Raw genomic sequence first — 15,697 nt, forward strand, 5'->3', positions numbered from 1 at the left:
TTTGACAGGTAAAGATACATGCAGGAGGCATGTATATCCTTATAGATAACCCCCATGGCAGTAGTTTAGAAAGGATGACATTGGGTTTACATTCACTTTAAAGCGGAGTTCCAGTCTCCTAGCCAAAATTATACTAATAACTTCATGAAGATGATTGTAATTCACTATAACCATGTACAGTATCTCACACAAGTGAGTACACCCCTCACATTTTTGTAAATATTTTATTATATCTTTTCATGTGACAACATGAAGTCCTAGTGGATGATAGGCTCAGCAATGGCATGCAATGCCAAGCTGCTGCTAATAAAGCAAACAGAATATTGGCATGCATTAAAAGGGGGATCAACTGCAGAGATAAAACGATAATTCTCCCGCTCTACAAGACTCTGGTCCGGCCGCACCTGGAGTATGCTGTCCAGTTCTGGGCACCAGTCCTCAGGAGGGACGTACTGGAAATGGAGCGAGTACAAAGAAGGGCAACAAAGCTAATAAAGGGTCTGGAGGATCTTAGTTATGAGGAAAGGTTGCGAGCACTGAACTTATTCTCTCTGGAGAAGAGACGCTTGAGAGGGGATATGATTTCAATTTACAAATACTGTACTGGTGACCCCACAATAGGGATAAAACTTTTTCGCAGAAGAGAGTTTAATAAGACTCGTGGCCACTCATTACAATTAGAAGAAAAGAGGTTTAACCTTAAACTACGTAGAGGGTTCTTTACTGTAAGAGCGGCAAGGATGTGGAATTCCCTTCCACAGGCGGTGGTCTCAGCGGGGAGCATTGATAGCTTCAAGAAACTATTAGATAATCACCTGAATGACCGCAATATACAGGGATATGTAATGTAATACTGACACATAATCACACACATAGGTTGGACTTGATGGACTTGTGTCTTTTTTCAACCTCACCTACTATGTAACTATGTAACTATGTAACACTGAAGAAATGACAGTTTGTTACAATGTAAAGTAGTGAGTGTCCCCTCAAGATAACTCAACACACAGCCATTAATGTCTAAACAACATAAGTGAGTACACCCCTAAGTGAAAATGTCCAAATTGGGCCCAATGTGTCAATATTTTGTGTGGCCACCATTATTTTCCAGCACTGCCTTAACCCTCTTGGGCATGGAGTTCACCAGAGCTTCACAGGTTGCCATTGAAGTCCTCTTCCACTCCTCCATGACGACATCACAGAGCTGGTGGATGTTAGAGACCTTGTGCTCCTCCACCATCCGTTTGAGGATGCCCCACAGATGCTCAATAGGGTTTAGGTCTGGAGACATGCTTGGCCAGTCCATCACCTTTACCCTCAGCTTCTTTAGCAAAGCTGTGGTCATCTTGGAGGTGTGTTTGGGGTCGTTATCATGCTGGAATACTGCCCTGCAGCCCAGTCTCCGAAGGGAGGGGATCATGCTCTGCTTCAGTATGTCACCGCACATGTTGGCATTCATGGTTCCCTCAATGAACTGTAGCTTCCCAGTGGTGGCAGCACTCATGCAGCCCCAGACTATGACACTCCCACCACCATGCTTGACTGTAGGCAAGACACACTTGTCTTTGTACTCCTCACCTGGTTGCCACCACACATGCTTAACACCATCTGAACCAAATAAGTTTATCTTGGTCTCATCAGACCGCAGGACATGGTTCCAGTAATCCATGTCCTTAGTCTGCTTGTCTTCAGCAAGCTGTTCGGCTTTCTTGTGCATCATCTTTAGAAGAGGCTTCCTTCAGCCATGCAGACGAATTTTATGCAGTGTGTGTGGCATATGGTCTGAGTACTGACAGGCTGACCCACACCCCTTCAACCTCTGCAGTGATGCTGGCAGCAACCATATGTCTATTTCTCAAAGACAACCTCTGGATATGACACTGAGCTTCAACTTCTTTGGTCGACCATGGCGAGTCATGTTCTGAGTGTAACCTGTCCTGTTAAACCGCTGTATGGTCTTGGCCACCGTGCTGCAGCTCAATTTCAGGGTCTTGGCAATCTTCTTATAGCCTAGGCCATCTTTATGTAGAGCAACATATCTTTTTTTCAGATCCTCAGAGAGTTCTTTGCCATGAGGTGCCATGTTGAACTTCCAGTGACCAGTTTGAGAGAGTGAGAGCGATAACACCAAATTTAACACACCTGCTCCCCATTCACACCTGAGACCTTGTAACACCAACGAGTCACATGACACCGGGGAGATAAAATGGCTAATTGGGCCCAATTTGGACATTTTCACTTAGGGGTGTACTCACTTTTGTTGCCAGCGGTTTTAAACATTAATGGCTGTGTGTTGAGTTATTATGAGTTATTATGACAGCAAATTTACACTGTTATACAAGCTGTACACTCACTACTTTACATTGTAGAAAAGTATCATTTCTTCAGTGTTGTCAAAGGCGAATGTTGGAAAACTTTTCTGCATGAGCAGCTGCAGCCTCTGATCAGTGTGCTCTGACAGTCCCCAGGTGCAGCTACCAGAATACAATGTCCCAGGAGGAAGGATTCCTCCATCCACCTAATTTTTGTGGATGGTGGAATCTGTTAGGTTTTTTTTTTTTTCTTGTTTGGCCTGCTGGCTGAATAATAATAATAATAATAAAATATTTGTGTACAGTGGTAACTCTAGGAACAATATATGGGGAGAGGCATATAAAAGATACCACAGTCAAAACTGGGGGGGACAATAATTTTCACAAATAAATCATACCACTGAAAAAAACTAAATAAATATATATAAAGATTACAAAATACGAGAGTAATGTGGTTTGAAATGATACCTTTTTATTGTACTAACCTAAAATTTAAAAGACAAGCTTTCAAGAGTTTTCCTTTATTCCTCAGGTATTGTTTCAGACCTGAGAAAGAGAGGAAAACTCTTAAAAGCTTTACTTTATAGTTTCAGATCAGAGACTGCAAACATGGCGCAAGAGGTAGTCAGAGACTGTGGACTTGACACAAGGGATGTTCAGAGACTGCGGACATAACACAAGAGATGGTCAGAGACTGCAGACATGGCACAAGGGATGGTCAGAGACTGGGGACATGGCACAAGGGATGGTCAGACACTGCGGACATGGCACAAGGGATGGTCAGACACTGCGGACATGGCACAAGGGATGGTCAGAGACTGCGGACATGGCACAAGGGATGGTCAGACACTGTGGACATGGCACAAGGGATGGTCAGAGACTGCGGACATGGCACAAGGGATGGTCAGACACTGTGGACATGGCACAAGGGATGGTCAGAGACTGAGGACATGGCACAAGGGATGGTCAGACACTGCGGACATGGCACAAGGGATGGTCAGAGACTGCGGACATGACTCAAGGGATGTTTAGAGACTGCGGACATAACACAAGAGACGGTAAGACTGTGGACATGATACAAGGGATGGTCAGAGACTGCAGACATGGCACAAGGGATGGTCAGAGACTGCGGACATGGCACAAGAGATGGTCAGAGACTGTGGACATGACATAAGGGATGGTCAGAGACCGCAGACATGGCACAAGGGATGGTCAGAGACTGTGGACATGACACAAGGGATGTTCAGAGACTGCGGACATAACACAAGAGACGGTCAGAGACTGAGGACATAACACAAGAGACGTTAGAGACTGAGGACATAACACAAGAGATGGTCAGAGACTGTGGACATGACACAAGGGATGGTCAGAGACTGCGGACATAACACAAGAGACGGTCAGAGATTGAATACATAACACAAGAGACGGTCAGAGACTGAGGACATAACACAAGAGATGGTCAGAGACTGCGGACATAACACAAGAGACAGTCAGAGATTGTGGACATGACACAAGGGATGTTCAGAGACTTCGGACATAACACAAGAGATAAAAGAAAACAAAAACACTGCCCTCTGAGATAATAGAAAGCAGCTGGCACTTACTAGACAAATCATGTAAACAGGTAAAATATAAATAATAATGCAGCACTCATGGTCTAAAAAGTGAAAAAATAATACCGTGCAATGAACAAGTATTAAATCAATAGGTATGACAATGAGGCCATAAAACTGTGAATATGCACACAAATAACAAACATAAAGTCCAACAACAAAATAAAATAGTGAATTCCGTGCTGTGATGAAACATGCAAAAATGATAAATGCATAAAATTCAATGACTTCAAAATAAAAGTTCAATGAAAGATAGTCCACCGAGAAATTGAAATCCCTGAGGTGAAGATGGAGATACCCATGTGAAGGCACTATAGAGAAAATACTTGTCACTGGTTTGTGCAATCCACCACCAAGGAGTAAAATGGGCACACTTACCAGTGTGGACTCATATACTGGTTTGTAATAAGTCAACCAAACATGAGTCACGAGTCAAGCAAACTCATGCGGCCCAACACATCTAAGACTCTGTAAACGGAAATATGTCAAATTTTTTTGGGGTTTAGATATGCTTGAAGGTAAACCGGGATTATGTTACTTTGATACCCCTGAAATCATCATAATGCCATAATACAATGTATAATACCAGTGGATGGTGTTGCTGGAACTTGCCTATCTAGTGGATACAAAGTCACACATCAGTACATCACACCATAACACAACGTATCCTTTGTTCATTCATCTAATCCCGGTCACTTGCACTCAGAACAATCTGGTTTGGTCTTTCTTGCTTTCTGCTAGTTATAGTTGGCTGTTTGATGATTTGCCTCATTACCTCTATAAATATTAAAACGCATATTTCTAATAAGAAGTTAATAAGTGATACAATTTGTCAGATATAAATAAGAGCTAGATTTTGTTGGAAAGATCCAGTCTGCGGTCCGCTATTGTGAAATATATTGTAATCTCATAACTGTATGTGATTAATGAGTGTAATTGTAGAATTCCATACAGTAAAGTATATGTTACCCCAACATTTCATATTCCTGATATGTGCCTGCTATATCATGTACTTATATGAAAATGATCCTGTTTTCCTTGTATTGCTTCTTTTGAGTGAAATCCCTGGTGTTCCTGTCAGTCACTCTGCGTTCCTATTAAAAACTTACCACATTAGGCATAAGAGCACAGCATGGTCAGTTCTCAAGTTGTGCTGTGAACTCAGCCTGTTCTCCTCCAATGATCAAACTTGTCCTGACAACTCCCCCCCCTCTTTACACACACACACACACACACACACACACACACACACACACACACAGATATTCACTTGGGGGACCAGTGTGCTGCTTTTTGTCCTTCCCCAGCTCTCTGAGCTCTGTATGCAGCTGAGAACAGTAGGTATGTAATCACTTATAAGGCAAAAATAAGATATTTAGAATTTTTTCTATATCTATATGTAGCCTTGTGTAGGGTTTGCTATTATAGTCATTATAGTTGAACAGTTCGTTGTTGTTTGCAAATTAGTTTGGCTCCCCCTAGTGTCTGTTGGACTCTGTTAGGATTTCTCCTTACTTGTTGAGAATAATGCAGCAAAGCATTGTGGGAGATGTAGTCTGGAGGAGGAAGTGACTCTGTTAGCTGAATCAGCCCTGGACTACAGGACAGACAATGCAAAGCGCGCAGAACTGCCTGCTGGGAGAAGTGATAAAAAGAAGAGGCGGGGCCTGTTTTCTGCCTCTCTGGACGCCATGCCAGCAGGAGGTCTGTGTGTGTGACCAGGAGTGAGAAACTGCAGCCTACACAGCGGAGAGCCAGATCGCCTGCCTCTGAGGGATCTTGGAAGACAGCCCTGCTAATCTAGCAAGCGGACCGTCCTGCGCTTCAGAGCAACTGGAAGCCACCTGCACTTCAGTCCATCGGGAGTTGCAGCACTGCACGGCTGCACCATCTTCCCCAGACGGAAACACCAGGAGGGGATTCCGGACGGAGCCTTACAGCCATTGGAGTCTATTGTGGTGAGCGGGCACCTGCCCATTCCAGTAGAGAGTACAATATTGCTGAGTGAGTTATTTTACAGACTGCTGGTGAGACTTGTAGTTCCACGGAGGTGAACCTACTTCTTTATAGGCATCATACAGCTGGACTTTGGGGCCTTGTCTTTTCCCCTGTGCTGTAAGGTCAGTATTGTATTGCACTCACATATAAAGAGGAATCTACAAGTGGTGATATTTCTTCAGTTAAGCAGTCAGCAGCACAACTTTTGTTCTACGGTCATTTATTTCCTTTTGTCTCTGTGGATTACAAATTACAAAAATATTCTACAGTTTAACTAGGGCTAGCTGAAGACATCTGGAGTTTAATGAACTTTCACAATCTTCTTCTTTTACTAAGCATTGGTGTTCTACTCACAAGTTGATCTCTGAATTGTAGCCTAGGGGGAGCCATTTGTGTATATGCTTCATTTTACACCGTGTTACTGAATGTAAAGATTATATATTGCATTTTGGTCTTTGTGTTGAGGCCTCAGTGGGAAGGTATTTAATACATGTGTTGAAGATATTGACTACCTATCCTCTTGTACCACTTTAGGTGATTATAAGGTTATATGTTCTGCATATGTGCATTAAGTGATAACTGTTGTCACATTTTGTGTTCATTCATGCTTTTCATTGTGTTCCATTACATATCTCAGTAAACTTTTCTAAGTGGTTCAGTGATATCGTGTGAGTTTCTTATTGCTAACATCACATTGCAGAATGGAACTCAAGGTGTCAGAGGTAAGAGAGGATCTACGGAGTCGGGGTAGCCAGTGGGGTATAGAGGCAATCAGCAGCCCCCATGGGGGTACCGCTACATATACACATATGTTTTGCCTTTCATTTCTATTTTAAACTAAATCAGTTGTTTTACAAGCTGCTCTTTTAAAAAAGGTGTAAAGTGTTACTAAACCCACAACAGTAAAATCAGTCTGTATATGCACTAAAACATGCTTGTTATACTCACTGTGGGACCTAAGGGGTTAATCCTCTGCATTGTGTAAAAAGGCTGTTTGACCCTGTCTCCATTAGATCATCTCCTTCTTCCACTGACTCCAATATAAATCCTGATGTTTAGACTCCTATTACACTGCGAGCGGCAGCCGCTTTTGCGCCGCTTTTCGCCCACGAGTGGAGTGCTTTTAATCCCAAAGAAGAGGTTAAAAACGCCTGTGTTGCGGCGCTTACGAAGCGCTTTTCAGGCCATTCATTTCAATGGGCAAAGATGCTGCTTGCAGGACTTTTCCTAACGTCCCGCAAGCACACTTCCCCAGTGTGAAAAGTCACACTGAAATGAATGGGAGGCGGTTTTCAGGCACTTTACAGGTGCTATTTCTAGCGCTAAAATGCCTGAAAACCGCCTCAGTGTAAAAGGGGGCTTACAGAGTCACAGGGGACAAGCTGCACATGCTCAGTTTGGTGTATTGCTAGAGAGTTATTTTGTTTTTTTCTTGGAAGAGTGCATGTGATCAGCACAGGGCCAATCAGCACTGTCCAGACAGAGGGTCGGGGGTCCTGCATTCTCAATCATAGGAGAATGAAAACTCCTCTTACAAGCTTTAACCAGACACTGGTAGAAGTCACAAGACTGCTCTAACTGTTTATGAAAAAAGGTATTTACCAGTTTATATTTACTAAAATAATTGTATTTCCATGTACTGTGGGAGACTAGATATAGTGAATGCAGGGTCCTGGGTTAAGTAGCACTTTAACCGCTTCAGCCCCGGAACATATGGCTGGCCAAAGAACAGAGCACTTTTTGCGATTCTGCACTGCGTCGCTTTAACTGACAATTGCGCGGTCGCGCGACGTGGCTCCCAAACAAAATTGACGTCCTTTTTTTCCCACAAATAGAGCTTTCTTTTGGTGGTATTTGATCGCCTCTGCAGTTTTTATTTCTTGCGCGATAAACAAAAAAAGAGCAACAATTTTGAAAAAAACGCATTGTTTTTTACTTTTTGCTATAATAATTATCCCCAAAAAATAAATAAAAACAATTTTTTTTCCTCAGTTTAGGCCGATACATATTCTTCTACAAATTTTTGGTAAAAAAAAATTGCAAAAAGCTTATATTGATTGGTTTGCGCAAAAGTTAGCGTCTACAAAATAGGGGATAGTTTTATGGCATTTTTATTAATAATTTTTTTTTTACTAGTAATGGTGGCAATCAGCGATTTTTTTCATGACTGCGACATTATGGCAGACACGTCGGACAATTTTGACACATTTTTGGGACCATTGTCATTAATACAGCAATTAGTGCGATTAAAAATGCATTGATTACTGTAAAAATGTCACTGGCAGTGAAGGGGTTAATGTGTGTCCTAGTTTGTGTTCTAACTGAAGGGGGAGGGGACTGTGCAGGGAAACTAAAAGATCGCTGTTCATACTCTGTATGAAGAGACAATCTGTCAGTTCTCTGCTCAGAGGACCGGAAACTGTGTGTTTACAGACACAGTTCCGGGTTTTCCGTGTGCCCCGAGCGATCGCGGGAGCCCGGCGGTGATCGAGACCGCCGGGCACTCGCATCGGCTCGGGGAGCAAGCGGGGGCGCGCCGGCGGCGCGTACGTGCCCCCTAGTGGCCACAGGGCGAAGTGACGCTACATAACGTCGTTTTGCCCAGCCGTGCCATTCTGCCGCAGTACAACTGCGGCGGCTGGTTCGGCATGCGGTTAAAGGACATTATTGAAAATATACAATTCCTTTAAAGAACATGCTTGGGAACCTGGGCATGAAGTGGCACATTGAAATGTACAAAAGAAAAAGGTGGGGCCCCATGCAAAAGAATAGCTAAGTGTCCCCCAAAATCAATACCAAACCCTTATCTGAGCATACATCCTGGTTGACCTCCTGAACCATACCAGGCCATATACCCTCAATTTGGCAGGAGGGGGGATCCTGGCCTGTTAGTGGGTCCTGAGGACAGGGTTGATGACCACTGCATTAGTACTTCATTTGAAGACCATTCTGTAATATCCTGGCTAATATATTTCAAGGCAGCACTTCTTCATCAGAGCCAACTCCAAGTCTCAGCCTTCCTTCTCATGGATGTACTGTAGTTCTAGGCCACATTTTGGCTACTGTTTCCATGCACATGTGACAGGTCCTCTTTAACAAACCTTTGAATCTTATCAAGGCCACTTACATAGGCGTGTTGATGGGAGAAAGGCAGGAAGGGAATTGTCTGGTTACAGAAGTGAAGAACTCAGACTACTTACAAAACTAATCTCTTTCAGTCTTCACTTCAATCAGAAATAATTATTTACTTAAGGCTAAGCGGAAAAGGTTATCTGGATTTAGAAGATCACTTATCTTTAAATACCTCTTGATCCCACAAGAAGTTTTGATGTATGTTCATAAAGAAGCCCGGTGCTGGGGATAACTGTACAGATCTTTGTTAGAACAAAAGAAGGATTTGATTCCAAAAGATGTCAAATGCTTAAAGAGGAACTGCAGTCTGCATAATTGGTAATAAAAACATCTTTGCCATTCTGAAGCTTCCCTCCAACCACTTTGCATATTATTTTATATATACTGTGATTCTGTACTGGCCAAATATGCTGCGGAAATCTCCCTCCACTGAGTCTGACTGCAGCCATTTTAACTGTGGGCAGCTGAAGCTGCTGCCTGTTCACTTCCTGGATTTACACAGACACACAGAGGCACACCTCCAGCTCTGGAGCTCTCATTCGCCCTTTTATGACTCATCCCCCCTCCCTTCCTGGTAAACTCTCATTAGAGTGAGAGAGAGCTGTGCATGATGTCATAAGCCTAGGCTTTTTTCCAGACAAGAAACAGGAAGTGGGCTGTATAAGTTATTGTAGCGCTGGTAGATTTTCAATCTACTGCTTATAGATAAATTTAGTGGGTTATCTGTTCATACATAGTCAGATTTGCCTCTGTTCCAGCTTGGCTGAGTTGCATGTAGTTTCACACTGTGCCTGTGGGTGTCGTTGTTACTATGGGCCGATGTTGGAAAGGCAACACGTTGAAGTGTATGAGTGCTCCTCTGTCCCGGAGATAACTCGGTGGAGGTGGTCCTCCAAGTTGCATTCTGGGGGAGGGTATTTATGGGACAGACGCCATGTTCTAGGGTTGGTCTTTTGTTCCACCAGCTGGCCCTCCTGGCCGACAGGTATGTGCTAAGAGTACCACCTCGCGGTCCTCCGATCTGGAGGCCCACGTCGCTGCAGCGTGTGGGTGAGCCCAGAAGCTTGTCTGGGGCCTACCACAGCGGCAGAGGAATGGTCCTGTGTTATCTATCCTGAGAGAAGAAGCTGGACAATTGAGGAGATCCCAGGGGAGGACCCGTCATGGAAGGATCATGCAAAGTGCTGGTCTGGAGAGGGGCCTGGTGACTCAGTTGGAGGACGTATCCTGAAGTAATCTTACCGCATAGTACTGCTGGGTCGGCTTAAAGGTTCTAGTGCTGTGTTTGCTGTTCATCGGAAAACAATTCCATCCTGTGGCAGAGGATCGTACGGGTTTCTATTCCAATCAAGTCTGTGGCAGAGATTTTTTGTTCGTGCTACGTCCTGGCTGCTAAGTTAGTGAGAGAAACCTATCCAGGAGGGCAAAGATTCAACTATACAGAGTGTATATTCATCTACAAGCTTTCAATTCCTAATACTACACTAAAAAAAGGTATTTGAGCTTCCTTCAATTTACGTTATTAAAGCATTGGAAAAGATACTCAAGTGTCCGGTGCCTACATTGTCTGGTGAGCAGTGATCGAGAGCAGTGATCGCTGTCATGTGAGTTGAAACCCATCCCCCCCCACAGTTAGAATCACTCCGTGGACACACTTAACCCCTTGATCGCCCCCTTAGTGTTTAACCCCTTCCCTGCCAGTGTCATTTACACAGTAATCAGTGCATTTTTATAGCACTGATCGCTGTATAAATGACAATGGTCCCAAAATAGTGTCAAAAGTGTCCGATGTGTCCGCCATAATGTCGCAGTCACGATAAAAAACGCAGATCGCATTACTGATAAAAAAAATTGAATAATAAAAATGCCATAAAACTATCCCCTATTTTGTAAGTTTTGCGCAAACCAATCAATATACACTTGTTGCGATTTTTTTTATACCAAAAACATGTAGAAGAATACATATCGGCCTAAACTGATGAAAAGATTTGTTTTTTTGTTTATAGTGCAAAAAATAAAAACCGCAGAGGTGATCAAATACCACCAAAAGAAAGCTCTATTTGTGGGGAAAAAAGGACGTCAATTTTTTTTGAGTACAACGACGCACAACCGCGAAATTGTCAGTTAAAGCGACGCAGTGCTGAATCGCAAAAAGTGCTCTGGTCAGGAAGGGGGCAAAATCTTCTGGGGCTGAAGCGGGTAAAGTAGCACAGTGCTGAATAGTAAACAACAATGCTCTGGTCATGAAGGGGATGAAACCATTCGGAGGTCAAGTGGTTAATGTGACTCCGAAAATAAAGTAAAGTTTTTTAAAGCGACCCTGTTAAATAGTCAATACTGCTGTAAGAAGACACAGATCCATCCAGTCTAATCTATGTGCAAGTGTAAGTGTGCGTATCAGTTTGTTTTCTAAGAATATACTGTTCTTGTATGTTGTGCTGAGCATGGAAGACAACTAGAAGTTTTTTGAATTTCTCAATACTTCTAAGTCATACCACCACTTGGGAAGAGAGTCCAGCATTTTTGCTACTCTGACTGTAAAGACTTCCCTCCGCAAGTTCAGTTTAAACCTCCTTTCCTCCAGTCCTCAATTGTGACCACGTGTCCTCATCAGGGACCTAGGATTATACAAGTTGTTATTGGCTTTACAGTCAGCATTACTTAATTTGTAGTAGATAGTGATTATGTCTCGTCTTGTCTTAAGCGCTTCCTCTCTAAGTTAAATTACTTTAATTTACTTAAAGGGCAACTAAAGCTTTGGTTTTTTTTTTGTTTTTTCTTAGAGCTGCACGATTAATCGCCAAGAATCGTTATCGCGTTTTTTTCCCTGTTGCGATCTTGACAAAAGTGTTTCACGATTCTTAAAATGCAAAGAATTCTCTCTGCTCTTCTGAAACCGCAGCCGTCAAGAGAAAGGAAGAAAAAAAACAGGCAGTCTGCCAAGAATCACAACATTCTTTAGGGTTCTTTCACACTGAGGCGGTTTGCAGGCGCTATTGCGCTAATAATAGCGCCTGCAAACCGACCCGAAAGTGGCGCTGCTTAGATTCCAGTGTGAAAGCCCCGAGGGCTTTCACACTGGAGCGGTGCGCTGGCAGGACGGTAAAAAAAAGTCCTGCTAGCAGCATCTTCGGAGCGGTGAAGGAGCGGAGTGTATACCGCTCCTTTACCGCTCCTGCCCATTGAAATCAATGGGACGGCGCGGCTATACCGCCAGCAAAGCGCCTCTGCAGAGGCGCTTTATGGTGGTTTTTAACCCTTTCTCGGTCGCTAGCGCGGGGTAAAACCGACCCGCTAGCGGCTGCATACCAACGGTAAAACGCCGCTTACAATAGCGGCGCTTTACCACCGACGCCGCCCAGTGTGAAAGGGCCCTTAGCAGTGAAACTTAAATATAAATATTGTAACAATTTGTCAATGGAATAGACTTTGTGTGTAAATGAGGAAAGTTTTCTGACATTTGTTGGTTTCAAGTTATATATATATATATATATATATATATATATATATATATATATATATATATATATATATATATATATTTTTTTTTTTTATAATATATATATATTTTTTAGTAGAGACCCTAGAGAATAAAATGGTGGTTGTTGCAATATTTTATGTCACACTGTATTTGTGCAGCGGTCTTTCAAATGCAATTTTTTTGGAAATATTTACTTTAATGAATTAAAAAAAAACTAACCAGTAAAGTTAGCCCAATTTTTTTGTATAGTGTGAAAGATTTTACGTTGCGAGAATCGTGAGAGAATCGTGATCTTTTTTATTCTAAGCAAAAAAATTGTGATTCTCATTTTGGCCAGAATCGTGTCATACTTACCTCCTCTGTGTAGTTGGTTTTGTACAGAGTGGCCCGATCCTCCTCTTTTGGGGTCCCTCAGCAGCACTCCTGGTTCCTCCTCTTCTTGAGTGCCCCATTGAGAGCCGCACTCCCTCGGGGCGCACGTGCGGGCGCGCTCCCGTGGCCTGCTGCTGTGTCTATTGACACAGACAGCAGGGCTCGGCCACGCCCCCGGCTCCCACGACATTGGATTTGATTGATAGCAGTGGGGGCCAATGGCTGCTCTGTTATCAATCTATCCAATCAGGACCTGAGACACAGGCTGGAGCTGGTGTGCTCATCACCGTCGCTGGAAAAACCGGGTTCAGGTAAGTAAAAGGGGGGCTCTGGGGGGCTGCTGCATCACAGGAGGTTTTTTCACTTTATTGCATAGAATGCATTAAGGTGAAAAAACTTGAGGGTTTACAACCCCTTTAAGCTGGCATAAATAAAGAGAGAGTTTGAGTGGTTCAGCATTGACCGGTCAAATTTGATCTAACAATCAACTTCTGTCAATGGGCTAAAACCTTTGATCAGTGTATTCTGACAGCAGAGAGTCTCCACTGTAAAAATAGAATGTCTCAGTTGGGAAGATTCATCTATAAACCTCAATGGTGTGGATAAAGAAATTCATTTACTTTTTTCGTTCAGCCCGCTAACCGTAAACCCTGGTATAGAGCATCCTTTATAAACCTTTTTAGAATGGAGGAAATAACTTTTTGATCTTAGGGAACCCTGCTTATAATTGCTACACCTACAGCTTATGGCAGGGCTCCACAAACCCCAGGCCCCAGGTCGCCATTGCGACTAGAAAATGCTGCCTGGCGCCTGGGCTGTTGTCAGCTCCAGTGGCTAGCATGGGGGGTGGGACAGGCTCACCATTGCCGGGGGGGCGGCAGGAACATGTGTTTTCTGATGCCAAGGGTGGGGCAGCACTGTGAAGCCATGTTAAAGGACGAGAGGGGCAGGACTGTGAAGGTCGGGTTAAAGCAAATGCGGGACTGTAAGATAGTAGGAAGGGCGGTTTGGGGTAGGAGCTGAGCTGACAAGGTCAGAGGAGCCCCTGGCAGAAAGTATCCGCTGTGCGGCTCTCTGCTCCCTCCTGCTGGGTGTACTCCCTGGAGCAGAAATCAATGGCTCTAAATGAGCTCAGCAATGGCCCGAGCCAGACACCACCTTGCAGGGATCCCCCCACAGCCCCCTACCCCCTAGACAGCCGGTGTGGCCACCTATTAGTGCTCTGCTCATCAGTGCAATCTCCTCAGTGCAGCCTCATCAGTGCAGCCTTATCAGTGCCCCATCAGTGCCGGCTCATCAATGTCCCTATCAGTGTCCCTACTTAAAGTAACTGAATATGCAGCATGGCGGGGGGGAGGGGGGTAGGGGTAAATCTGTACTGTAAATGTACTGCCACTGGTCATGGTTAAATTATTCATCAGTTACCATGGCCAGTGGCATTAAATTAATAATTGACCAGTGGCATTAAATTAATAATTGACCAGTGGCATTAAATTAATATTAATGCCACAGTGGCATTAATATTAATTTAATGCCACTGGTCAATTATTAATTTAATGCCACTGACCACGGTAACTGATGAATAATTTAATGCCACTGGTCAATTATTAATTTAATGCCACTAGTCAATTATTAATTAATGCCACTGGCCACGGTAACTGATGAATAATTTAATGCCACTGGTCACGGTAACTGATTAGTAATTTAATGTCACTGGTCATGGTAATTGATGGATAATTTAATGCCACTGGTCACGGTAACTGCGGTAACTGATTAGTAATTTAATGTCACTGGTCATGGTAACTGATTAATAATTTAATATCACAAGTCATGGTAACTGTTTAATAATTTAATGTCATTGGTCATGGTAAATGATTAATAATTTAATGTCACTGGTCACGGTAAATGATTAATAATTTAATGTCACTGGTCACGGTAAATGATTAATTTAATGCCACTGGTCTCTGTAACTGATGAATAATTTAATGCCACTGGTGAATTAATTTACTGCCACTGGTCACGGTAACTGATGAATGAATTTACTAGTGCCACTGCTGATCATGGTGACTGATGAATGAATTTACTAGTGCCACTGCTGGTCATGGTCACTGATTAATGAATTTGCGGCCACTGGTCATGGTCACTGATGAATTAATGTACTGCCACTGGTAGTCATGGTCACTGATGAATTAATATACTGTAACTGCTGGTCATGATCACTGATGATGAATGAATGTACTGCCACTGGTCACTGATGAATTAATGACTGACCACTGGTCAGCCATTAATTCATCAGTGACCAGTAGCAGTACATTCATTCATCAGTGACCAGTGGCAGTACATTCATTCATCAGTGACCAGTAGCAGTACATTCATTCATCAGTGACCAGTGGCAGTACATTCATTCATCAGTGACCAGTAGCAGTACATTCATTCATCAGTGACCAGTGGCAGTACATGAGTTCATCAGTGACCAGTGGCAGTACATGAGTTCATCAGTGACCAGTGGCAGTACTGGCATTCTTGGCAGCAGCACTGCTTGGGGAATCATTGCTGGGTTGGCTGAGAGCTCTGCTGAAGTGCTCATCCACCAATGAGCTGATATCTCCCTAGAAATATGTGAACAGGACACTTCTGGAGGCCTCTCCTTCTCTGGGCTGCAGAGCAGAGATTTTTTGCGCAATTGCGTATAGTTTATATACTGTTTTTGTGTGTGTTTGGAAAATTAAAGTGGGCCGGTCTGGATGAAGTCCAGGGCCAAATTTTTGTCCCAGTCCAGCCCTGACTAG

This window comes from Aquarana catesbeiana, linkage group LG04, assembly GCF_042186555.1.
Source record: "Aquarana catesbeiana isolate 2022-GZ linkage group LG04, ASM4218655v1, whole genome shotgun sequence".
Taxonomy (NCBI): domain Eukaryota; kingdom Metazoa; phylum Chordata; class Amphibia; order Anura; family Ranidae; genus Aquarana; species Aquarana catesbeiana.